General features: G+C 49.5%; 1 non-coding gene across 1 annotated transcript; it reads left to right on the top strand.

Moving 5' to 3' along the window:
- Positions 1 to 7,316: 7,316 nt before the first annotated feature.
- On the top strand, positions 7,317 to 7,477 carry LOC144171246 (U1 spliceosomal RNA). The gene has a single exon (XR_013322917.1). It is a non-coding gene; the product is annotated as a U1 spliceosomal RNA (small nuclear RNA).
- Positions 7,478 to 7,820: the final 343 nt, after the last annotated feature.

Raw genomic sequence — 7,820 nt, 5'->3', positions numbered from 1 at the left:
GTGTCGGCCAGACAACGTATTTCATTTGGCACCGTGGAAGCACCTGATGTTTCATACTCACTAATTGATATTTGGCAAGGACGATGAGCTTTAATACACAAGAAAATAGATAGATAGATAGATAGATAGATAGATAGATAGATAGATAGATAGATAGATAGATAGATAGATAGATAGATAGATAGATAGATAGATAGATAGATAGATAGATAGATAGATAGATAGATAGATAGATAGATAGATAGATAGATAGATAGATAGATAGATAGATGGATGGATGGATGGATGGATGGATGGATGGATGGATGGATGGATGGAGGGACGGACGGACGGACGGACGGACGGACGGACGGATGGACAGACAGACAGACAGACAGACAGACAGAGAGAGAGAGAGAGAGAGAGAGAGAGAGAGAGAGAGAGAGAGAGAGAGAGAGAGAGAGAGAGAGAGAGAGAGACTAAATCGATCAGGTCGACTGGAATACAGCCCACGGTTTTTTTCTTTTGCCGCTCTTTTGAAATGATTTGTACATACAGAAGACGGCTGGGCAATTGTTGTATAGTAGCTCTTCGAAACCAGTTCATGCCAAGTGTTTGCGAGAACGGCAGTGACGCTCGTGATAGAGCTCACAATCACTGACGGAATAAGGTTGCAGCTGAGATAACGCCTTTTCATGACATTATAAACGCATCATTACCTGAAGGTCGTACGACCATCGAATCATAATCGCATCAGTAATTTGCATTTTTCTGCCTACAGCCCAAGACCAGACGAATTCTGTTTCTGAAGCACTGACACTGACACCATTTATACTACCTGAGCCACCCGGTTCAAACATTTGGAGGCATCGATACCATAAATTTCGGCATCAGCTGATGTCATTCCAACTCAGTTTTTCTCCACCGCACGATGCAGCTTAAAGCAGCTCGTTATCAATCTAGTAGCCATATACGCAGGTTTGGAGACTCACTCAATCTTCACTCCCTCACATTTGCTCCCTGTATCTCTTGCTGTGGCAGAACCACAGGCGCTACTGCGAGCGCCAGAGAAGCACTTGGTATAGCGCGGGGAAGAAGGGAATAAATAAGAAAGGCGAGACGGGCCAAGCGAGAGACCGCGAATTCCACCCGAACGAAACAAAAGAACACAGCCGACGTCGCACAAACAAATTAGGAGGCGGTCCTAAATTGCGCCCGGCTGCCTTACGATTACGCGGAGCAAGGCGAGCTGGGGGGGCTATGCGGGAGCAGTGAGGATTTGGCACGTTGTACGGGCACGCGGCGGTTTCTGCGGCATGCGGCGGAGGGGGAGGAGGAGACGGCGGGGATGGAAGAAACAGCGGGGGCCTCGGCGGCCGCCGCCGCCGCAAGACAGATCATCATTTCATACGCTTTATCGACACTGCTAAATTGAGCTTAAGAGGCGCCTCAGTCGGTCGTCCCCTCCCATAAAGTGAAGAAGCGCCTGTCGAGGGAGAGAGCGAGAGGCTGCCCCTCGTCACCGCCGAGGTAACAGAAGAGCGTGTAACGCGGCCTGGGGAGAAATGGCAGCGAGATCGCGAACATTTTCGGTTGGCGAAGGAAAGAAAAGGCGTCACGGAACAGGTCCTGAAACCGTCTTGACGAGAAAGGGAGGGTGGAAACGCTGGGGGCCTTTTATTTTCTACGGCAGTGAGGCGCTCGCAGACGGCAGTACTCGCACACAGGAGGGCACCGGGCTGGCGACCATGCGCACCTTTTTCGGTCCCAAGGAGAAGGGCGCTGGGCAAACAGAGCCCAACACAGCGGACACCGCCACTGCAACGGAAGTCGGGTTCCCGGCTAACCCAGAGAAGACGCTCACCGGAGACGCCGCGGTCGCTATAAACGTCGTATTCGCGCCGCCACGTATTTTACGCGATTCGCGCCCCTCGATGTTCGCAGGCGGCTGGATAGCTACTCTGACTTGGTGTGCGCGCGCGACTTCGCAAGATGGAAGCAGTACAACAGAAGTATACCCCTCGCACGAGCTGGGTTCGTGAGAAACGCGTACAGCAGCAGCACAACTCTCGTACAGTCTTGGGTACTTTCGCTGATACGGTTTAGCCGGTTCTGGTGGAGGCACTTCGCCACAGTTACGGATGCACCTTCCACCGGAATCCAGGCGTATATAGAGCGTAGTGTGATGAAGAAGAAGCTAAAATTGGCCGTGATACTTTCTGAAGCACAGTTAAAACCGAAAGTTTACGAAGTTGATTGCACTCTTGAAACCTCGGTAAAATCGCGCAATGTAAGACCATCTCTAGTATACGACAGATCATCATTACCGTACATATCTTGCCAAGAATCCTATTGCGCGCTTTGAAGCTCAATTGACGATGCCAGCCTACCTTGAAGTTCCCACATCTCGTCAAAAACGCCGAAGAGCGCTTTAGGCTGCGAGGTTTACGTACCATAGAGGTTCTGCCTCTGGTGAGGGTGAACAGAGATCACTTGCTGCGGAAGATATTCGCGCCAACATCTGTGTACACCACGCAGCATACTGCGTGCCGCGTATCTGCTTGAAACGGCACATTCTTGTGTGTAACACGTGCACATGAGTCTTTGGAGACGACAACCTACTCGAGTAGGTTGCTGTCCTTTACATCCTGGTTGCATTGGCGACCTTTCAGGCTACATATACACCTATTATACGTTATACTTATGTTATGAAAGTAGACTGGCCGTTCTGTGGTTTCGTTTGGTATCTGATTTTGTTGCAAAGTGCGCGAAGCCCTGTTCTCAGAGATTTCTTCTCACTTGCGTTTGTTGCCAAATTTCTTTAATATTTGTAAAGTCAATCTGGAGGATCAACTTTGTTCATATGTTCGAGTTTACAAACGAAACATGCGCGACAAATAACTCTCGTGGAATGAGAATACGTTCGTGCAATCGGTAAACTGTATAATTCTGGTTTTGTAAAATTGGTTTGAACTGTATAGTTCCAGGTTCTTCGGGACAGAGGGATAACGAATGGGAAGGTCACTTGTGTCGCGTCCCCATTGTCTCCCTAGAAACTCGTAAGAAAACGATCAAACTGCCGCGAGTATTTGTGAAATTTTTGGGATAAACTGGCCCTTGCAGGTGTTATCAACCTATAACAAGAGTGAAAAATCATTAATAATACCACGTCAACTGGGTAGCGTTTGCGTACTCCGACTACTGCCTACGCCGACCAGTTGTAGACTGCAGTCTGACCGCAATAATGCTTTAGTGTCATTGCCCGAGATCCTTTATTTTGACTGATTAGACCAGCTTCTTGTTTTGAATTCACTGCATTAAAGTACAGTAACCTGTACAGTCTGAGTCAAACCCTCAACATAATCTCTTTTTTTTAATGAGAGAACCCCGGCGCTGCAAGCTATCCGAAAGTAAATATACTGCGAAGCAGGTTCAACTCCTACATATTTTTTGTTGAGGGAGGGAGATGCACGTGCGTTCTTCGAAAAATACTCGGGGCTTCACTCTAAGTTACATAACAGAAACATATGTTCTCTGTGAAGTTAGTGTTACGTTTGTGCGTGTTTGTGTGTGAGCATGTTTTTCCGTTGTGCCGAAGTAAGTACGCGCAAAGGCACATTGACAATGTGCCGAGGGGGTTCATCTATGTACCAGAGCAACGGCAGATGGAGCTCAGTAGCTGTCGAACTGAATTTAATTCGATAACGACAGGTTCGACAACGCTGTACACTAGACTGGAATTTTGTGATAGGTGTTATTTTTGTCTATGGCGCCAGCAGGTCTAATAGTTTATTTTGTTTATGCAGTACTCTAAGAAATGAGCGATGCATATCCCTTGCGCCCTTATCCTGTGTCCTCGAGACGGGGCTCATCCGTACAGGAAGTATTCCGTCGTGTCACGAGGCAAGCGATCCGCCGTTGCAGTAGGGCCCACAGGGGAACTGTCCGGACAACATATGCGCGGGCCGGGGCCAGCGGAGGGGAGGGGAGGTATCAACTGCGTGTGTGGGCATCGGAAAAACGTGCGAGGAAGGGTGCCGCACGAGGGGGGAGGGCAGGGGCCGCGTCGGCCAGGCGTGTTCGTTCGCGCCCCCCTTTTTTCGCATTGAGACGTCACGGCGCGGCGGCGGCAGCATGGACTCCCGCTGGGCGCCCGCCAGGGGAACGAAGAGGTCTCCGTGTTGCCAAACTGCTCACAACAACACCTAGAGAGACACGCCGAGAGGGACACGCTCGCTGCTTCACAGAAGTGGACAAGGCGGCCGGGAAAAGAAGCCGAGATCGCGACCTCACACCGACCCGGCGAGAAAGAGACCCGCGGAGGACACAGCGCGTATAATGACCGCGATGATCGTCCGCGGACAACGCCTCCCCTGCGGCGCCCCGACGGGCGGGCCTTCGGTGGTCGCCGTACAAGACCACGAGGGGCGCTGCTGCGGACCGCGGGTTCCTTTTCAGCCCCTACATACACCGTTCCTCGGCGGCCTTATTATTATTGCGGTCTTTTCTCGGCCCTTTGTGTCACTGCTGGCTGGCGACACGTTTTGTAGCTGCGGCCGTGTCGTTTTTAAGAGCTGCTTGGCTCTCTCTCTCTCTCTCTCCCTGCGGGAGCCGACTCTCTTTGTGGCGCACGATTCAGCTGTGTTACCCAAGGAAAGTGTGGAATGCGGACAGAAAAACGAAACCCCGCGGGCTCGCTAATGTGCTCGTGCATTCCACAATTGCGTCTGCATTGGGAGGTCCGCAGCGCGTGGTCAGTTCCAGAAGGATTCCGAATGGGCGCTCATAGACCTTCGTGTGTTAAGGCGGGGTTCATATCTATGCGTCATTGTTCCTGCAGGTCGCAGGCGGGAGCAAAGCCAAGTTGCATTGGATTGAACTGAGTTTATTAAAGACGATAGTCTTTCTTGGGCTACTTAAAAGCAGAAATTTTGGTCTGTCTGCATGTCTGTCTGACTCGATTCAACCACCGTGCCAAAGTGATACAGTAGCTGCGCAATAGTCTTATATATCCGCAGCTGAATCTAAACGTCTAAGACCGGTGTCAAGTTCCTAATGGTCAACATTGTTGAACAAGAACAACACATTACGCAAATATAAGGCAGAAAATCAATACATAAGTGGTATTTGCAATGTTTCTTTATTTAAAAAAAATGTGGTTGATTCTTCTGTCATACCAATCGGTAAAACACGAAAGTGAAATGTGCAGCGAAATCTCCAGCTGAGCATGATTTGCGGGTTGGCGTCAGTCTTGTGGGTGTGCTTGGCGAGCGACGTCCCGCTGGCGGGTCGTTTCGCCAAAGGTGTCCTGGCGTCATTTCTGTGACGGATATTACGTCAGTGAAATCTTGGTGCATCCCGGCATAAAACGCTTCAGTGTTGAAATATAAAACCCGAAAACGAACAACCCTAAGTATAGCGTACTCTTTAGTTGTAAAGGTTGCTTTTCCGCAAGAAGACCTTGTGTGCAGGGGTGAGCCTTTTACAGTCCGCGTGCTTCGTTGACTGGCGTCATTTCCGTGACGGATATGACGCCGCTAAAATGTTTGTGTATCACAGAATAAAACACTTTCGTGTTAAAAATTCATGGATGCTTGGTTTTTGCGATAGCAAATGAAATACTACATCAACTGCAGAAAACCGTCGCCTGCTGTTGCCCGCGCTACGTGGCGGCATTAAAAAAAATCAAACGGCAACAGCAACGAAATGTTCCACTAGGTAGGTTTCACGTTCCGCTTGGAACGCTCGTGTAGTAGGACAACATGGTTCTATAAACGTTGTAGTAGGGTGCCTCGATACACGCGCGTCTCCGCCGTACTGCAGTGCTGACATCGAGGCACCCGACTTGGAGCAGTGGAACGCGGTAAATTTAAATTGGCTTGAGCAAACCTCTAGCGTATTTATCTTGGGAGAAACGAGACGGAAGAGGAACAGCATGTGAGGTGAGCGGGAAAGAGAAGGGAGGCACTTACTTGGCAGGGGCGCCAGTCGACTATTGTCATTCGTCGACATTTGCAACGAAAGAAGTAGATACGGGTTCCTTTTTTTCCCTAGAAGCTTATGACCAGAAGTTGCCACAAGAGCTCGGAGAAAGACAGGATCAAGCAACTTGGAGTGTCATCCACACATGTTTGGCTTGGCAGCCTGCACGCACGGGCAAATAAATGCCCATTGTGTAAAATGGAGTTGGTGCGCTCGGGCGAAGTATTAGCCAAATCGGCAATATTGATGCGAAATGTCGGTGGAGACAATGTGCCTCCCTGCGACACACTCATGCACACATCCAGCTGCAGGGAATGCGTACGACCATTTCATGGAGTTTTGGGAGGAACGAGACGTGAGAGGAACAGCATGAGACATGAGAGGGAAAGAGAAGGGAGACATTTTTTGGGAAGAGGCACCAGTCGACTATCGTCTTTTGCCGACATTTGCAACAAAAGGAGCAGATACGCGGCCATTTTTTTTTTGACAATCTAGTTGCAAGAAAGACCAGGAAGAAAAGCTGTTGGAGCAGTTTGAAGGTTAATTGGACATTCACGCTCTTTATCTGAAGCCATCTCAGAAAGATATCGCACTCAGTCGTTGAGGGGCATACATGATAACTCCATTAAATATAAAATAAATTGTGCTCAGCGTGAACGCAGGTAAAACACGCGAGTTGATATTGACCGCACGCGAATATGCGTGCAGATGGTGAACAAATCCTTGTCTGCTGTGCTTTCACATGCACATATATTGCGCAAATTATTACATTGCATACGTTCATTGGTCAGTGATGTGAATCAGCTATGGCTTCGTGCTCAGAGGTTCAATTATTTGAGCAAGAAGACAATGTAACTACGTTCGAGTATTGGGGGAAACAGCCGACGGTATCATCATTCATCCGCTGGTTCGTTCATGAGGCAAGCGTTTGCTCGTTCGCTGGCTAGTTGACTTCCTGCCTCCCTCCTTCCCTCCCGTAGGAAACTTAGAGAAAGAGAACTCGAACAAAATAATTAAATATTTGTTTTAGAAGCGACGCCCCTTAGGAACTCAGGCTATCGGCGTCTCCTGTCGTCGGTCTCAAGTAGTCACGGTACTAAAACACCGGACAGTCGTTTTCCAACGCCTCGCGCTATAGCTTAATGCGTACTAAAAGAAAAGTGCAGAATGGATAAAACCGGTACAAAATAAACTAACATGATTTAAAGATTTGCGGGAGGCTCCCTCTCCGCTTCAGAAATCGTCAAGCAGAAGCTGTTTGGTGACGGGTTATAATTTGTGTGACACTCAAACACCCACCGGCTCTCGACGCTAGGCCTGATCGAGTCGGGTGGTCGGTCGAAGCAGGAAAACACTTACTTACTTGGTGCTGGGGCCTCGTTGATCACCGAGGACGAGCCCTCAGGGCGAGGCGCGTGCATTGCACCACGCTCAATTGACCCCTGCCACTACCCCAAACTGCGGCAGATGGGGCATGCAAATTGCTTAAATCCGGTTCAACGCATGAGAGACCGCCTCAGCAAGCCCGCACTTACTCCTCCCATGCACCGGCGCTTCTCCGGCGCCCAATCAGCGCGCGCCGTGTGGCAAGTGAGAGACTTACAATCCTTGAATACACTTGTACACTGCATGCTTAGCCCTTCCGCAGGTTTCACGTTAGTGGCAGTCATCATCATCATCCTCAGCCTACCATGTCCACTGCAGGACGAAGACCTCTCCCATTGACCTCCAACTGCTCCTGTCCCGCGCTGCTCGGGTCCCCAGTTTACCCCCGAATTTCCTTATTTCATCCCTCTAACGGATTACTGGCCTTCTTCTTTTATACTCGTCTCTTGGTATCCACTCTGTTACCCTAATTT

Source organism: Haemaphysalis longicornis, unplaced genomic scaffold (genome assembly GCF_048455015.1).
Source record: "Haemaphysalis longicornis isolate Haplotype H1 unplaced genomic scaffold, Haemaphysalis longicornis Haplotype H1 scaffold_2, whole genome shotgun sequence".
Lineage (NCBI taxonomy): Eukaryota > Metazoa > Arthropoda > Arachnida > Ixodida > Ixodidae > Haemaphysalis > Haemaphysalis longicornis.
This window is presented reverse-complemented; position numbering and strand designations above follow the sequence as displayed.